The following is a 16,825-nucleotide window of genomic DNA, read 5'->3' as shown; positions in this document are numbered from 1 at the left end:
CCTCTGGCATGGATGTGTGTGATGTCCTTAGGTTAATTAGGTTTAAGTAGTTCTAAGTTCTAGAGTATTGATGGCCTCAGATGTTAGTCCCATAGTGCTCAGAGGCATTTGATCCATTTCTGAAGCCAAATTTTAAACATCGAGATTCTGCGATACTGAAGTACTAATACAACACGTACATCAACAGAACTTGTTGTTAAAACATTGAAAAATTTAATATGAACACATCCTTGCAGGATATGAAACTTTTTATAATTTTCGCTGTAATTCAGAGGACCCGGCGGGGCAGTTACATTCGGCAGCGATTATCAGCATAAATATTCTCTCCCACCAGAGGGTATTCAAAATTGTTGGAATAAGCTTTTTTTCGCTGAAACAAATGCAGTGTTGCAGCGCGGTTAATTAAAATTAAAATGACAGCGGCGGCGGTGCTTATTAGGACTGTTGCGGTTCTACGGTTAGCGGTCTACCAACGTAATCGGTTAAAATGTGGTCCGTCTCATGTCTAAATTATGTTCCGTATTCAGTCGGTGAAATATCGATTCATTTTAATGCCTGGTTGCCTTGTTAAATGAAACTTACACGCTGGGCCTCGAAAGTGAGAGGAAGCTATTTCTAGCGCAATGCCTCTTAAAAACATAAATAAAAGTTTCGATGATGTCATTTAAATGATTGTATAGTTGTGTAGCAGCAGCTTTTCAGAATATTTGAAAGTGGCTGTTATGAGGGTTTTTTTATGGAGTAATGGGTCTTTTTCCTTGGTACACGAGCATTAAGGTATTCAACAAACAATGGTACAAAAGCGTTGTGGTAAATAAAAGAAGAAACGCAGCTTTGTGCAAAAACGCTAATTTGGAAAGTGAAATAAAATAATGTAAATTTGACCATCGACATCTCTGAGATGTAGCGCCATCTGGCGGAAGATTGTTGTTATCTCAGTTACCTGCCACGATATTCAGTTCAGAGGTCAGAAACAGTCTGAATAGGTTGTAAGGATGTTGTAAGAGAGCCATCTTTAGTGCGCAACGATCAACGACAGCCCCCAAAGGTGTATGTCGATCCACAAAACGTGCCCAAGAACGGACAGTATCCTCTAAGCTGTGTAGGTTGAGAAATCTGCATTTGTTTTCATTTAAGCCTGCACTTCGTAACCGACCCTGCTGATTCCACCTGTGACCAATTCGCCTTTGTACTTTAAATGTCCGAATCGCGTTTAATCAAACCGTTTTTTAACGTTACGTAGCAGGGAAAGGAATACTTTATAATTAGGAACTTAACAATAGTTATTTAAAAAACTCACGACAACGTACTGCATAAACTGGATTTTATTAGTACTGGCGGTTTCGGCCGTGAGTCATCATGTGGTAGAAAAATCACTTAAAACATTTCGTTTTTCACGAATATTGGTATTTGTTGTTGTCGTCTCATGTGAATAGGATGATTGACGCAATTTTAAATGCTGTGATTGAGTTTTTTATTACGTGTTTCATGTGGATTAAAATTTTCAATGCTTTGTGTTCCAATATTCATGACAAACAAAATGTCTTAAGTGATTTTCGGACAGGTGATGGCTTACGGTCGAAACCGATGGTTGTTCTTGTTGTCTTCAGTCCTGAGACTGGTTTGATGCAGCTCTCCATGCTACTCTATCCTGTGCAAGCCTCTTCATCTCCCAGTACCTACTGCTACCCACATCCTTTTGAATCTAAACTTGTCTTGTCTAAACTGTTTATCGTCCATGTTTCACTTCTCTAATTGGATACACTCCACGCAATTACTTTCAGAAAGTACTTCCTGACACTTAAATCTATTCTCGACGTTAACAAATTTCTCTTCTTCAGAAACGCTTTTCCTGCCATTGTCAGTCTGCATTTTATATCCTCCCTACTTAATCCATCATCAGTTACTTTGCCTCCCAAACAGCAACCCTCATCTCCTTTAAGTGTCTCATTTCCTAATCTACTTCTTTGAGCATAACCTGATTTCATTCGACTACATTAAGTAATCCTCGTTTTGCTTTTGTTGAAGTACGTCTTATATCCTATTTTAACGACACTGCCCATCCCGTTCAACTGCCCCTCAAAGTTCTTTGCTGTCTTTGACAGAATTAAAATGTCCTTTACGACTTGCATAGTATACAGATTGAGTAGCATCGGGGATAGACAACAACCCTGTCTCACTCCCTTCTCAAATATTGCTTCCCTCTCGTGCCCCTCGACTCTTATCTCTGCGATCTGCTTAAGTACAAATTGTGAATAGCCTTTCGCTCACTGCGTTTCACTCCTGCAACCTTTACATTTTGAGAGTATTCCATTCAACGATGTCAAAAGCTTGCTCTAAGTCACCTACAAACGCAGGTTTCCCTTTCCTTAATCTATCTTCTATGAAAAGTCGTAGGGTCAGTATTGCTTCTCTTCTACCTACATTTCTGCATAATGCAGACTAATATTCGCCAAGGTCGGCTTCTACCAGTTTTTCCATTCGTATGTAAAGGATTCGTGTTAGTATTTTGCAGCCGTGACTTATGAAACTGATAGTTCGATGATTTTCACATCTGTCAGTGCTTACATCTACAACTACATGGTTACTCTGCAATTCACACTTAGGTGCCTGGAAGAGGGTTCTTCGAACCATTTTCATACTACTTCTCTACCAATCCACTCTCCAATGGCACTTGGGAAAAAGGAACACCTAAATAGAAATAATTCAAAAGCCAAGATCGCTTAAATACTGTTTACTGGATGACCGCTTTCAACACACTAGAGGTGCCAACATCCGATCTGAATGTAGCATAACATTTATAAACCATTTGGATATAATGATACATGAGGAAGACCAGTTGATATAAAATCATTGTCACGGAAATAAAAAAACTAAAAATAACTGCTCTCATGGACATTCTATTCCATTAGAAATAGTTTCGTCAAGTGACTTCGGTTTTATATATCTGATGGAATAGAATGACCATGAGAGCAGTTGTTTTTTGTTTTTTATTTCTGTGACAGTGATTTTGTATCAGCTGATGTGCCTCATGTATCGTTATATCCAAATGGCTTATAAATGTTAAGCTACATTCAGATCCGACGTTGGCACCTTTAGTGTGTTGAAACCGGTCATTCAGTGAACAGTATTTAAGAGATCTTGGCTTTTGAATTATTTCTACAACAGAGTGATCGCCCCACAACACACTATGTGTTCACTGCATAACACCTAAATATTTCCTTTAGAACTCTTATTTATCTTATTTTATAATGATGATCATTTCTCCCTACGTAGCTGGGTGTCAACAAAATATTTTCGCATTCGGAGGAGAAAGTTGGTGACTGAAATTTCGTAAATAGATCTCGCAGCAAAGAAAACTGCCTTTGTTTCAATGACTGCCACCCCAACTTTCGTATCATATTAGTGACACTCTCACCCCTATTGCGCGATAACACCAAACGAGCTGCCCTTCTCTGCACTTTTACAACATCTTCCGTCAATCCTACTTGGTAAAGATCCCACACCGCGCAGCAGTATTCCAGCAAAGGACGGACAAGTGTAATGTAGGCTGTCCCTTTAGTGGGCTTGTCGCATCTTCTAAGTGTTCTGCCAACAAACATCCGACTTCATTTCGCCTTCCTCACAATACTATCTGTGTGGTCTTTCCAATTTAAATTGTTCGTAATACTAATTCCTAAGTATTTAGTCGAACTGACCGCCCTTATATTAGTGCGATTTATCGTATACCCAAAACTTATCGGATTTCTCTTAGTACCCATATGGATGACCTCGCAGTTTTCTTTGTTTAGTGCCAATTGCCACTTTTCGCACCACACATAAATTCTCTCTAGATCATTTTTTAATTGAAATTGATAGTCTGATGATTTTACTCTACAGTCAATTACAGCGTCATCTGCTTACAATCTAAGGGGGCTGCTCAGATTATCATCTAGATAAATTATGTAAATCAAGAACATCAAAGGGCCTATGACACAACCTTACGGAACGCCAGATATCACCTCTCTGAGAGGGAATCACTTTCTTTGGAATTAGAATTATTTATTCTTCTTGAACTCTGAGGGTATTTTGCCTGTCTCATACATCTTCCACACCAGACGGAAGAGTTTTGTCTTGGCTGGCTCTCCCAGGGCTACCAGCACCTCTAACGGAATATTGTCTACTCCCAGGGCTATTTCGACCTTGGTCTTTCAGTGCTTTGTTAAATTCTTCAGTTAGTATCATATCTTCGTTCAGATATTTATCTACGTCCTCTTCCATTTCCGTAATTTGTCCCTCAACATTACCCATAATATTGCTTAACATATAAACTGGGGATCCTCAACCAACTGTCCTCTTATTCGCATTCATGTTGAAAGGCTCGTGACGAGAGATCGCTATACTACCTCTTTCTGCGAAAACAGCCACTGGATCTGTGAACGTCCCCCATACCACGAAAATATAGAGAAGCGTAAAGAGCGATGGCACCACGATACTGCAGCACACACACACACACACACACACACACACACACACACACACAAACACACACACATTACTCGTATGAGGTTTGGCAAGCCATAGTCTGTTTTGTTATACAGGATAGCGAATGTTTGTCACAACCTGAAATAACCATGGCGAGACCTTAAGAAAGGATAAAACGTAAAAACGTCCTCTGACGTTGTCAATTACACAAACGCCTCTCAGGTAAGACCAGCAACACTATCACATTTTCACTGGTGGTACCGTTGTCTCCAACAAGGTGCTGTCGTTAGACGATCCTCGTAAGGAAATGCAAAGACAAACGTTCAAAACTGTCTTTCTGAGTGCTTTCACGCAAGAAGACTCACCAGTTTGAAATAATCTGTGTTCCTTTTTCGGAAGTAAGATACTGAAACAAGCCGTATAAACTGCCTAGCTAGTATCGTGCAATGTTAAAATCGTCGCTTTGGACTAGCCTTTCAGCTACATGCAGTGTGAACCTTTACAACTAGTTAAAGTAACATTACATGTTAACTACCTGGCGGTATTGAATGAAAGGCATGAGCATGTTGCCAGAGGACTCCCAATCAAACACAGTAACTTGGAAGACTCGTGGAGTGATTTCTTACGCCAGATGTGACTGGCCACGCAACACAATGCAATTCAAGGGCCGGGAAAAGATAGTGTGCGTCAGTCAGCGAAAAATTACGGTGCATTGTGGTGGTGTTCTTTATTACAGCATGGCCTAGGGGCGATATCTTCATGACTTCACAGAGGTTATAATCGTAGGGAAACTGGAAGAAGGACGAAGTGTGACCGTAGGCATAGCCGCCCAAAAAAGAGGAGTTGGTCCGCCACGATTAGCTGCCGTGGTAGACGAACGTTACACAACATGCAGGAACAGCGAGCGTAATTGCAACTACCCTTAACAGGGCTTCAAGGCAAGCAGTGTCACGTTCTACAGTGGCACGGCGACTGCTTTGGGAGTGGTTCCTCTGCCGCACGACCAGTACCGTATGGTCTGTTACATCCACACATCGACAGCACCGTTTACCGTGGCGCCAAGAGCTTGGGGCTGAAGAAACGAGGAGGTTGGGTGCTTCTCTCGGACGACAGCAGTTTCAGTCTGAGTTGTGGCTCTAGACAAACCTTCAAATGGAGAGTGGCAGGAAACTAAACTACTAGCCATTAAAATTGCTACACCAAGAAGAAATGCAGATGATAAATGGGTATTCATTGGAGAGATATATTATGTTAGAACTGACTTGTGATTACATTTTCACGCACTGTGGGTGCATAGATCCTAAGAAATCGGTACCAAGAACAACCACCTCTGGCCGTAATAACGGACTTTATACGCATGAGCATTCAGTCAAACAGAGCTTGGATGGCGTGTACAGATACAGTTGCCTATGGAGCTTCAACACGATAGCACAGTTCATCAAGAGTAGTGACTGGCGTATTGTGACGAGCCAGCAACTCGGCCACCATTGACCAGACGTTTTCACTTAGTGATACATCTGAAGAATGTGCTGGCCAGGGAAGCAGTCCAACATTTTCTGTACCCAGAAAGGCCCGTACATGACCTGCAACATGCGGGCGTGCATTATCCGGCTGAAATGTAGCGTTTCGCAGGGATCGAATGAAGGGTAGAGCCACGGGTGGTAACACATCTGAAATATAACGTCCACTGTTCAAAGTGCCATCAATGCGAAAAAGAGGTGACCGAGACGTGTAACCAATGGCACCCCATACCATCACGCCGGGTGATACGCCAGTATGGCGATGACGAATACACGCTTCCAATGTGCGTTACCACAATGTTGCCAAACACGGATGCGACCATCATGATGCTGTAAACATAACCTGGATTCATCCGAATAAATGACGTTTTGCCATTCGTGCACCCATATTCGTGGTTTAGTACACCATCACAGGCGCTCCTGTCTACGATGCAGCGTCAAGGGTAACAGCAGCCATGGTCTCTGGGCTGATAGTCGATGCTGCTGCAAACGTCGACGAACTGTTCGTGCAGATGGTTGTGGTCTTGCAAACGTCCCCATCTGTTGACTCAGGGATCGAGACGTGGCTGCACGATACGTTACAGCCATGCGGATAAGATGCCTGTCATCTCGACTGCTAGGGATACGAGACCGTTGGGATGGAGCACGGCGTTCCGTATTACCCTCCTGAACACACCGATTCCATATTCTGCTAACAGTCACTGGATCTCGACCAACGCTAGCAGCATTGTCTCGATACGATAAACCACAATCGCGATAGGCTGCAATCCGACCTTTATCAAAGTCGGAAACGTGATGGTACGCATTTCTCCTCCTGACACGAGGCGTCACAACAACGTTTCATCAGGCAAAGCCGGTTACCTGTTGTTTGTGTAGGAGAAATAGCTTGGAAACTTTCCTCATGTCAGCACGTTGTAGGTGTCGCCACCGGCGCCAACCTTGTGTGCCGGCCGCGGTGGTCTCGCGGTTCTAGGCGCTCAGTCCGGAACCGCGTGACTGCTACGGTCGCAGGTTCGAATCCTGCCTCGGGCATGGATATGTGTAATGTCCTTAGGTTAGTTAGGTTTAACTAGTTCTAAGTTCTAGGGGACTGATGACCTCAGATGTTAAGTCCCATAGTGCTCAGAGCCATTTGAACCATTTTTTGCCAACTTTGTGTGAATGCTCTGAAAAGCTAATCATTTGCATATCACAGCATCTCATTCCTATCGGTTAAATTTCGCGTCTGTAGCACATCTTCGTATTGTAGCAATTTTATTGGCCAGTAGAGTAGCTTTGGCCATTTTTCATTCAGTCCTCTATTTGCACATTTAGCCCTCATCATTTTTTTTTCAGTTCTTCTTCCTGTTGGTGGAGGGCCGAAATGCCGCTTAGTTGTTCTATATCCATTTCTTGTGCATGTCCTATTACTTTCACTTTACAGCCCCGATCAAATGAATTTCAATTATTTGTTTAGATCGCGAAACTAGCTACTGACAAAAATATTGTACTTCTACCGATAACACAAAAAACGTTCAATTCATATTCACTGGCACCGTAGACTGCAATGATGCAACATAGGCTGCACAGTGTTCTGGGTTTGTAATGGCGGAGTTCGAGGGAGACAGTGTTGGCAAGCTTGTGAATCCCCGCAACTCATCTTCGTCTCATCGGCGCACTACTGCTGCCAATTGAATTCGTGGTGCAGCAATTTTAGTGGCCAGTAGTGTAGATGTACCGGGGAACGCTGTCGCATATAATCGAATTACTTATCCAATTATTATGGTATGGGATGAAATAATTCTGCATGAAGCTACAGTCCTTCGAATCTTTCTACATGGCACATTCACCGGTCAACGTTATTGCAATCCTGCCCTTCTTCCCCATGACCCTGTGTTCATGTCTAAGCATGACAATGCTCGACCACATCCAGAAGTGAGGGCGGAGTACATTTTAGAACAAGAGAATATTGAACGAATATACTAGCCTGTCCGTCCTTCCGATTACAGTCCCATGGAGCACATGTGGGATGCTTCGGGCAGATGCACTGCAGCACGTCCACACGCATGAGCGACCATTGAACAGCTATAAACAGCGCCAGTGGCAGAAAAGTATGCTCTACCCCAAGAACTCTTTACCAGCCTTGTGGTCAGCATGAGACGCCATTGTGGAGCATGCATTGCCATCTGTAGTGAGCCGTGCGTTTCTCGTTTTCCCGCCATCATCTATTTTACACCCAGTTTTTAACGTACTTTCACCTCACTACGTTAACTTAAATTAGTATTGTCACTGAGCTGATGCGTTGCCTGACCGTGACCGGTGCTAGCAGCGCATATCGATGTATCCCTTCTCGTAGTATCTTTGCTCGACTGCTATCACTTCCCGGTCGTTGTCTGTCGTAGTGCGCTACTGCCGCCGTTAGATTAGCAGCTGCCAGCAGCAAGTCGTATACCCCTAGCTTACTTATTTGTTACATAGTTTAATTCTTAATTTATTTTGTTAATTGTGAATTGTAGAGTAATCATGTAGATGTAGATGTAGGTCGTTCGGGTCAGGATTTCTAGTCTGCCTGTCAGCTGGAACGCGTCTGGAGCGCAGTCCGGACTTGACAGTCAGGGAGTTGCCATGCGTCACTTTGCAGTCGGGTCGGAGCAGCAGTGAGGTCTGCGTCGACATGGGTCATCCGACCATTGCCGCCACGCATCACTTGAGCCGGGCCACGGTCTTGGTGGATCGTCGGTGTGTCGTCCCACCGGACGACGCGTTTTGGCTCGTCGATCGCTCATGAGTCGCCCGTGTGTTTGTGCGTCGACTCACGATTTGTATTCGTGCGTGTATAGTTACTGTTGGGTATCGTTCAGGTCTTCGTGCAAGTGTTTGTCAGGTTGTGTGTAGGTGAAGTTATTTCCACTGACGACTATTTTAGATGTTGTCGGCACTCTGGGTGCTGGTTGCTGCGGGCCAGGGAAGTTATCTCCGCTTGGTGCAGTCGGCTGGGTCCGCTGGCAGTCCCTGCGCACTGTCGGAGTGTCTGTGGAGTTGTCCGATCGCTACGAGATCCGTGCTTCATTGACCAAGGACGTCAAAGTTGATTAGTGGTTTCAACTACCCAAGCCACGTCCATTCATGTTGTTGTGGTTTCTTTCGGTGCTTCGCGGTTGGGGAAGTTTTCCTGTGAGCAACACCGAGTGTTTCTATTGCTGAAATATAGCAGCCATGAGGTGCAATTAAATATATATTGGTTGACTACACTTCAAGTGTACCAGCGGAATGTTCTGCCCTGTGGACGTTAGTGCTTTGGCTACCTGCAACGCCACTAACGAAATTTCAGGCAGCGACCTTTACTCACCTGTTGTCGCTATCCAACACGATGTGTAATTTTGACAGCTAATATATATTTCATTGTGGATAATCACGTTCGTAACTTTTTGTGTTTGAGTTCTCATGTACCGATCGGCGGCAAACAAGTCGTTTTGTCGGTCGGTCCGTGGCTGTCCCCTGGTTGGGTTCCGACGGATCAAGTATAGCTGGGCTCACCACCTGTCTCACCTAAGTGAACGAGGGCAGACCGACCTCCCTGGTGGCTTTTGAGTGCCGTTTTCTTTATTGTCCTTCTCAATGGTGATTAATTCTTTGCTCATTATGTATTGTATCCAATGATTTAAAAAATTTCTTGCTTTTACTGGATTATATGTATTTTCTAATTTTGGAAAGTCAGTTGTGGATCTTCAGTGAGAAAAATGCCTTCTGCCTTTGAAAGGTTATGGTAATTAATTTTAAAATCTTGAAAATTTTATTGTGGGCCTTAAGCCGTTTGTATTGCATCTTGTTTATGTCTGTATATTCACTTTTGCCTTGAGCCTCTCAGCCTCGCTGTGTATGTACCGGGTGAACAAAAAGTTAGTATAAATTTAAAAACTTAGTAAACCACGGAATAACGTAGATAGAGAGGTAAAAATTGACATACATGCTTCGAATGACGTAGGGTTTTATTAGAGCAAAAAAAAAAGAAAGTATTGCTAGACGCGTGAAAGATCTCTTGCGCGCGTCGTTTGGTGATGATCGTGTGCTCAGCCGCCACTTACGTCATGCTTGGCCTCCCATGTCTCTAGACCTTAGTCTGTGCGATTATTGGCCTTGTGGTTACCTGAAGTCGCAAGTGTGTCGTAATCGATCGACATCTCTAGGGATGCTGAAAGACAACATCCGACGCCAATGCCTCACCATAACCCCGGACATGCTTTACAGTGCTGTCCACAACATTATTCCTCGACTACAGCTACAGAGCATTTCCTGTAAAGAACATCATCTTTGCTTTGTCTTACTTCGTTATGCTAATGATTACTATTCTGAGCAGATGAAGCGCCATCTGTCGGACATTTTTTGAACGTTTGTATTACTATTATTATTTTTTGTTATAATAAAACCCAATGTCATTCCAAGCAAGTGTGTCAATTTGTACCTCTCTATCTACATTATTCAGTGATTTATCCAATGTTTTAATTCATACTGACTTTTTGATCACCCAGCACATGTTAATTATTTTATTGGCAATTGTAACTGCATATTTTTACCACTTCAAATTTATTTTGTTGCTTTTTAGATTTCTTGTTTGGAGGCCTTCAGCCGTGAAAGAATTTGAGTTTGAAACTCGTTGTTGTAAAAGCACGGCTATATCCCGCTTTGGTTTAAAGGCGTTACTGAATTATAATAAATTACAATTTTAAGGTGAAACTAACGCTGACCTTATTTGGCCCTTTCGACAGTCCTAATCACCTGTTCTGTCCACCAGGTTTAGCGGGCGTTTCATGCAGTAATCATCACTCCATTAAGAACCATGTTCCGCTTTTAGTAATGTCCAGGGGATCAAATACATTGTGCTGACATAATTATAGCCGGCCGCGATGGCCGAACGGTTCTAGGCTCTTCACTGCGGTACCACGCGACTGCTACGGTCGCAGGTTCGAATCCTGCCTCGTTGATGGATGTGTGTGATGTCCTTAGGTTAGTTAGGTTTAAGTAGTTCTAAGTTCTAGGGGACTGATGACCTCAGATTTCAAGTCCCATAGTGCTCAGAGCTATTTTTTGACATAATTGTAGTTGTCGTCATAGAAAAATATTGTCCTTTCTGTTCGTCACATAGCGTATTTCTTCCAGTTAGCTTGTCTAATATGCTGTAGCGGTTCTTTCTTTTGATGGCCCAAGTTTGATAGAGCTACGTTTCTTGGCAGTGACACACCATGCATCACGCGAAAGTTATTTCTGTTCTTATGTTTCGCAATCCAGTGTGTGTGGACACAAACTCATTTAAGTACAAAACACACACCCGAACCGACGCACAGGCAGAAAGATGGACGGAAGCACACAATTTACCTTAGGTGACACAGATCACAGCCGTATCAAATGCATTGTGATGGGTGCTGCTGCTTTGAGCTGGCATGGGGTAATAAATAGCGAAGCAGGCGAGGCATAAGATATTAATATGTCTCTCTCGATTTATACGTGCATTTTCTCGGGAGCAGAACCGCTGAAACGTGGCGTGACACTTGTGGACTCAGGAACAGACGGCGCCAGCTGCAGTGGACACCCGGCCGTAGCCAACTCGCGTCGGCGACCGCCAACGCGGCGCATCTAACTGCCGTCCCGGCCGCCGGCGTCCGGACGAATCGCGGCCGCTCGTGTAGAGCAGCACCTGCTGTCTGATGCTTGCAGTCCCACTTCAGAAGGTCTCTGATAGGTTTCCCAGAAGGTGACTACCGGTTTGCTACGTAATCTGTGACCATGTTGCCGACAGAGTACACTTAATTGGGCAACGGAGACACAGAGACTAATCACCGGTGGCGACCACCAAAAATTTGCTGCGTGGTCTGCAATCATGCTCCCGATAGAGTGTACTTCAATGAACGATGGAAACACAGTGGATAATCACCGATGAGAATCACAAAACAAACTGTAAATTATCTGTGCAGGTTATCTTATTCGATGTAGCATTTTGCTGAAGAGTTTGATTCCCAGCTCATCGTCAAGTGACTGTACTGAATTATATGTTAGCTAATTTATTCATTACTTGTTTAGCCTGATCAGATTAGAGCCTCAGGCTCTCTGTTACATCTGTCCAAGACCAACACATTCCAATAATGTTACGAAACTTTCCTTATAATAATAATAATAATAATAATAATAATAATAATAATACCCGTGGAGGCCCGGGAAAAGAATAGGCCTCCGGTATGTTCCGCCAGACGTAAAAGGCGACGAAAAGAACAAACCCCTAATAGGGTTAACCTCCCTTTCAGTGTGATTGGTTGGTTCAGGACAGAACTAATTAAGCATCGGACAAACGCTGTCATGGTCGCGGACGACGCCTGAACCCTATGTCCGTCCACAATGGTAACGACACTGCTAGCCACACGGAAAATGATTTAAATCCTAATAGAGGTGTTTTGCAGAATATACTTCCTCCAACCACTCTAGAAGGAAAACAAAGACAGAGTATGAGATGGTCAAATGAAGTAAACCGAAACCTCATGTTCTGTCATTACCAAGCAATAAACTTAGGAACCAACACAACTGGATACAGATCACAAGTATACACAACATTTATTACCAGGTACCCAGAATTAAAATTTTTAACAGAACAACGACTAGCCGATCAGATCCGTGTAGTCATCAAAAATAACAGGGTACCCCAGTCAGAATTAGAAAACATCAAACAACAAGTACAACAAATACTGGAACAAAATAATGCGCAATCAGAAGAAGAAGAAAATACAGTAATGGACTCAAACGTCCCAGAGCAAACAAACAAAGAACAGCACGTATCAATTAAACATTCAGAGGAAAACGAAATCTTAAGACAGCCACCAGAACAAGCACAAATAGAACACGAAGTGACACACATGTTAGATATAGAAGAAAAATTTCAGCTGACATATATAGAATACAAATACAAAAATACAGACATTAGACCATTCTTGCATGGACCACCAAATAACCCACAAGTCGAAACAACAACTATCAATACAATCATACACAACAAAATAAATGAAAATACAACTATGGAAGAGTTACAGCTATTGGTTTATATAACAGCACTCACCACACTAACTGAAGTTAGAAAGAAAAGCATGGATAGAAAGAAAGTAACTCCAAAGAAACCATGTTGCCGGCAGCTGTGGTCGAGGGGTTCTAGGCGATTCAATCCGGAACCGCACTGCTACTACGGTGGCAGGTTCGAATCCTGCCTCGGGCATGGATGTGTGTGATGTCCTTAGGTTAGTTAGGTTTAAGTAGTTCTGAGTCTAGGGGACTGATGACCTCAGATGTTAAGTCTCATAGTGCTTAGAGTAATTTGAACCATTTGAAACCATGAAACCATGGGTAATAGAAGAAATACTTCAGTTGATCAATCAACGGAGGAAGTATAAAAATACGCCGGTAAATTCAGGAATGCGGAACTACACGTCGCTGAGGAATGAAGTAAATAGGATGTGCAGGGAAACTAAGATGAAATGGCTGCAAAAAAGATTTGAAGAAACTGAAAAAGAAATGATTGTCAGAAGGACTGACTCAGCATATAGGGAAGTGAAAACAACCTTTAATAAAATTAAAATCAAAGGTGGGAACATTAAGAGGGCAACGGGAATTCCATTGTTTAGTACAGAGGAGAGAGCAGATAGGCGTCTAGGAGGTGGAAGATTTTTCAAATGTGATAGAAGTTGCTGACAAGAATAACATACAGAAGACTGGATAAGAAAATTGAGGATGTGTTAGATAACCATCAGTTTGCCTTTAGGAAATGTGATGGCACCAGAGAGGCAATTCTGACCTAGCTGTTGATAGCGAAAACAAGTCTAAAGAAAAATCAAGACACGTTTATATGATTTGTCGAACTAGAAAGAGCATTCGTCAATGTAAGATGCTGCAAGATGTTAGAAACACTGAGAAAAATAGAGGTAAGTTATAGAGAGGGACGGGCACAAAGCCAAAAGGAAACAATAGGAGTGGACGACCAAGAACAACGTGGTCCGATTAAAGAAAGGTGTAAGACAGGGATGTAGTCTTTCGCCCCTACTGTTCAGTCTATATACTGATGAAGCAATATTGGAAGTAAAAGAAACGTACAACAGTGGAAATGAAATTCAAAGTGCAAGGATATCAATGATGCGGTTCGATGATGACATTGCTATCCTGAGTGAATATACAGAAGAATTACATTATCTGTTGAATGGAAAGAACAGCCTAATGGGTATAGAATATGGACTGACAGTAAATCGAAGAAAGAAGAAAATAATGAGAAGTAGCATAAATGAGAACAAAGACAAAACATAAGGATTGATGGTCACGAAGTAGATGAAGTTAATGAATTCTGCTGTCTAGGCAACAAAATATCCCAGGTCAAGGAAGACGTCAAAAGCAGACTAGCAACGGCAAAAAGAGGTTTCCTGGCCAAGAGAAGTATACTAGTGTCAAAGATAGGCCTTAATTTGAAGAAGAAATTCCTGCGGATCTACGTTTGGAGCACATCGCTGTATGGTAGTGAAACAAGGCCTGTTGGAAGACCGGAACAGTGAAAGAAGGCCTGTTGGAAGACCGGAACAGAAGAGAATCGAAGCATTTGAGATGTGGTGCTACAGACGAACGTTGAAAATTAGGTGGACTGATAAGGTAAGCAATGAGAAGTTTCTGTGCAGAATCGGAGACTAAAGGTATGTGTGGAAAATATTGACAAGGAGACGGGACAGGATGATAGGAAATCTGCTTAGGTGTACGTAAATGGTTTCCATGGTACTAGAGGGGGTTGCACAGGGCAAAAACTGTAGACGAAGACAGATACTGGAATACATCCAGCAAATAGTTGAGGACGTAGGTTGCAAATGCTACTTTGTGATGAAGAGGTTGGTACAGAAGAGGAATTCATGATGGGCTGCATCAAACCAGGTAGTGGACTGATGACCCAAACAAAAATAGTCCGACAGTCTCTATGCTTATCGACATGTAGGAATGATAGTAGATGTGATAGGGCAGGAAAAGGGTGAGTCATAAACGTATTGATCACGTGCATTGATCACCAGTTCCTGCCTGCATGAGCTTCTGTACGAAATTCCTTGGAGAATGAAATCACCAAAGTGCCGTGAGTATTAGTGTGTCTACGAACATTTTTTAAACTCTAAAGGAAATACTTTGTTGTATTTCTGTAGCGAGTGAAGTAATGCTGACACCTTCTTACAGACTGCAGCTGTGTGTTTTGTCAAATCTAAGTGTTGATCCATAATTATCCTAAATTTCTTTGCAGAAAAAAGAAAAACATATTTCCGTGCTGTTTGGGGCTCATGGTGGAAGAGATTCTGGAACCGAGGGATAAAATGTCTTTCGTGAGCAAGTAATATTACTTGCCTTTCATGTGGGATAAGTTTCAGACCTATGTTCTGCGCTCACACTGTAGGGAAAGTGAATTGGCAATACATGCTTGATGGTTGTCCTTAGGTTTGCTAGACTTGCTCTTAGATATTACTGAATGTCATCAGCGTGTAGGTTATATTTGCAGGGGCAGAGAATAGTTCATATCTCATTAACATATGACGAGAAGAGCGGTTGGGCCAGTACTGTTCGGTTGTGGGACCCCTGATACTACGTTGGGACCTTTGTGTTCCAGTCATTAGGCCCTGTCGGCGAGATATAGATTGGTGCGCAGAACTTAACCAATAAAATGATCATGTTCAACAACACTCCTGCGGACACTACGTGCCCCATCTCTCGCTATTTCAGGGTACAAGCACAGTCGCCACTCAGACTGAATCGGCTCTCATCCTATGCTCTCGGTGCTATGACAAATGGTGTGGGTGTCAACGGATCGCAACGTACTGGGCAAGGTCGTCATCCGCACCCAGTCACCGTACCACTGCGCATCGTGGGACTGCGTGCCTTGCAGTTCTCTTAAATGTACTTGTAATTGCACCAGCTATATGACGTTGGTCTCTTCTTCCCTGTTTAGCAGTCATCTGCTACTGTAGCTGCCCCTTTTCAGCCACCTCCTCTCCTTCGAGTGGCAGTGCATGTGATTCGAGTGCTCGCAGAGCACGTGAGAACGATACTGTGGGCAACACCAAACTCCTGGGCTCCACCCGCCACACTCCATTCTTCGTCCCGTGCCTGGATGATTCTTCGCCGTGTAAAGTCACCCAAGCTTTGACACCGGACTGTCTTGTAATGACAAACGCCACAACTTCCCCACAACTGCTTGTTAACTAAAACTCACTGTCTTTTTCCCGTTAATTCATTTGTCTCGTGTTGCGGGTCCAGTCCTATTTCACATTATGGATACGCTGTTGCCCAACTTTACGTGAACGACTGGGAGACCTCTGGCATCATTCATTCATCTGCTTCGAGTAGTTGATATGTCATGTTACTTTGTCTATCTCATTCTTAAGTTTTACAGAACATTGTGCTATCTTAAGGTTCGACTCTGATGAGAACTCGAAATCGCCACTGACAGTGAAATAGTTGGCATGCCATTCAGCTCTCTCCTGCATCTGTTTTACTGAAGTTCTTGATCATGACTTTCTGCCATACTAGATATACTTACCATAGTTTTCTGCAGCAATAATGAACACCACATGGTTTCATCCTATTATACAATCCAGTATTGTTGCTTAGTTTCAGCGAAGAGGAATAAGCTGTAGAAGTATATTTGATAAATAAAATTTTCTCCAAATATTAGTATTTTCATTAGTTTTCCTTCAAAACATAAAGATAGTAACGAATAAACTGAAGCTAATTAAATATGGCAGTTGTTCAGTGTTCACATTCAGTAACGTAAGACAATTGCTATAGTGTGAACTGACACACAGAAAACAATTAGC

At 42.8% G+C, this 16,825-nt stretch overlaps 1 protein-coding gene across 1 annotated transcript in view; it reads left to right on the top strand.

Moving 5' to 3' along the window:
• LOC126267344 (RNA-binding protein Raly-like) overlaps positions 1-16,825 on the top strand; it is a 953,265-nt gene that overhangs the window by 472,946 nt on the left and 463,494 nt on the right. The gene's annotated exons all lie outside the window — the stretch shown is intronic.

The sequence above is a fragment of the Schistocerca gregaria genome, chromosome 4, assembly GCF_023897955.1.
Source record: "Schistocerca gregaria isolate iqSchGreg1 chromosome 4, iqSchGreg1.2, whole genome shotgun sequence".
In the NCBI taxonomy this organism is placed as follows: Eukaryota; Metazoa; Arthropoda; class Insecta; order Orthoptera; family Acrididae; genus Schistocerca; species Schistocerca gregaria.
Note: the sequence above shows the minus strand (reverse complement) of the source record. Positions and strands in the feature narration are given on the sequence as shown.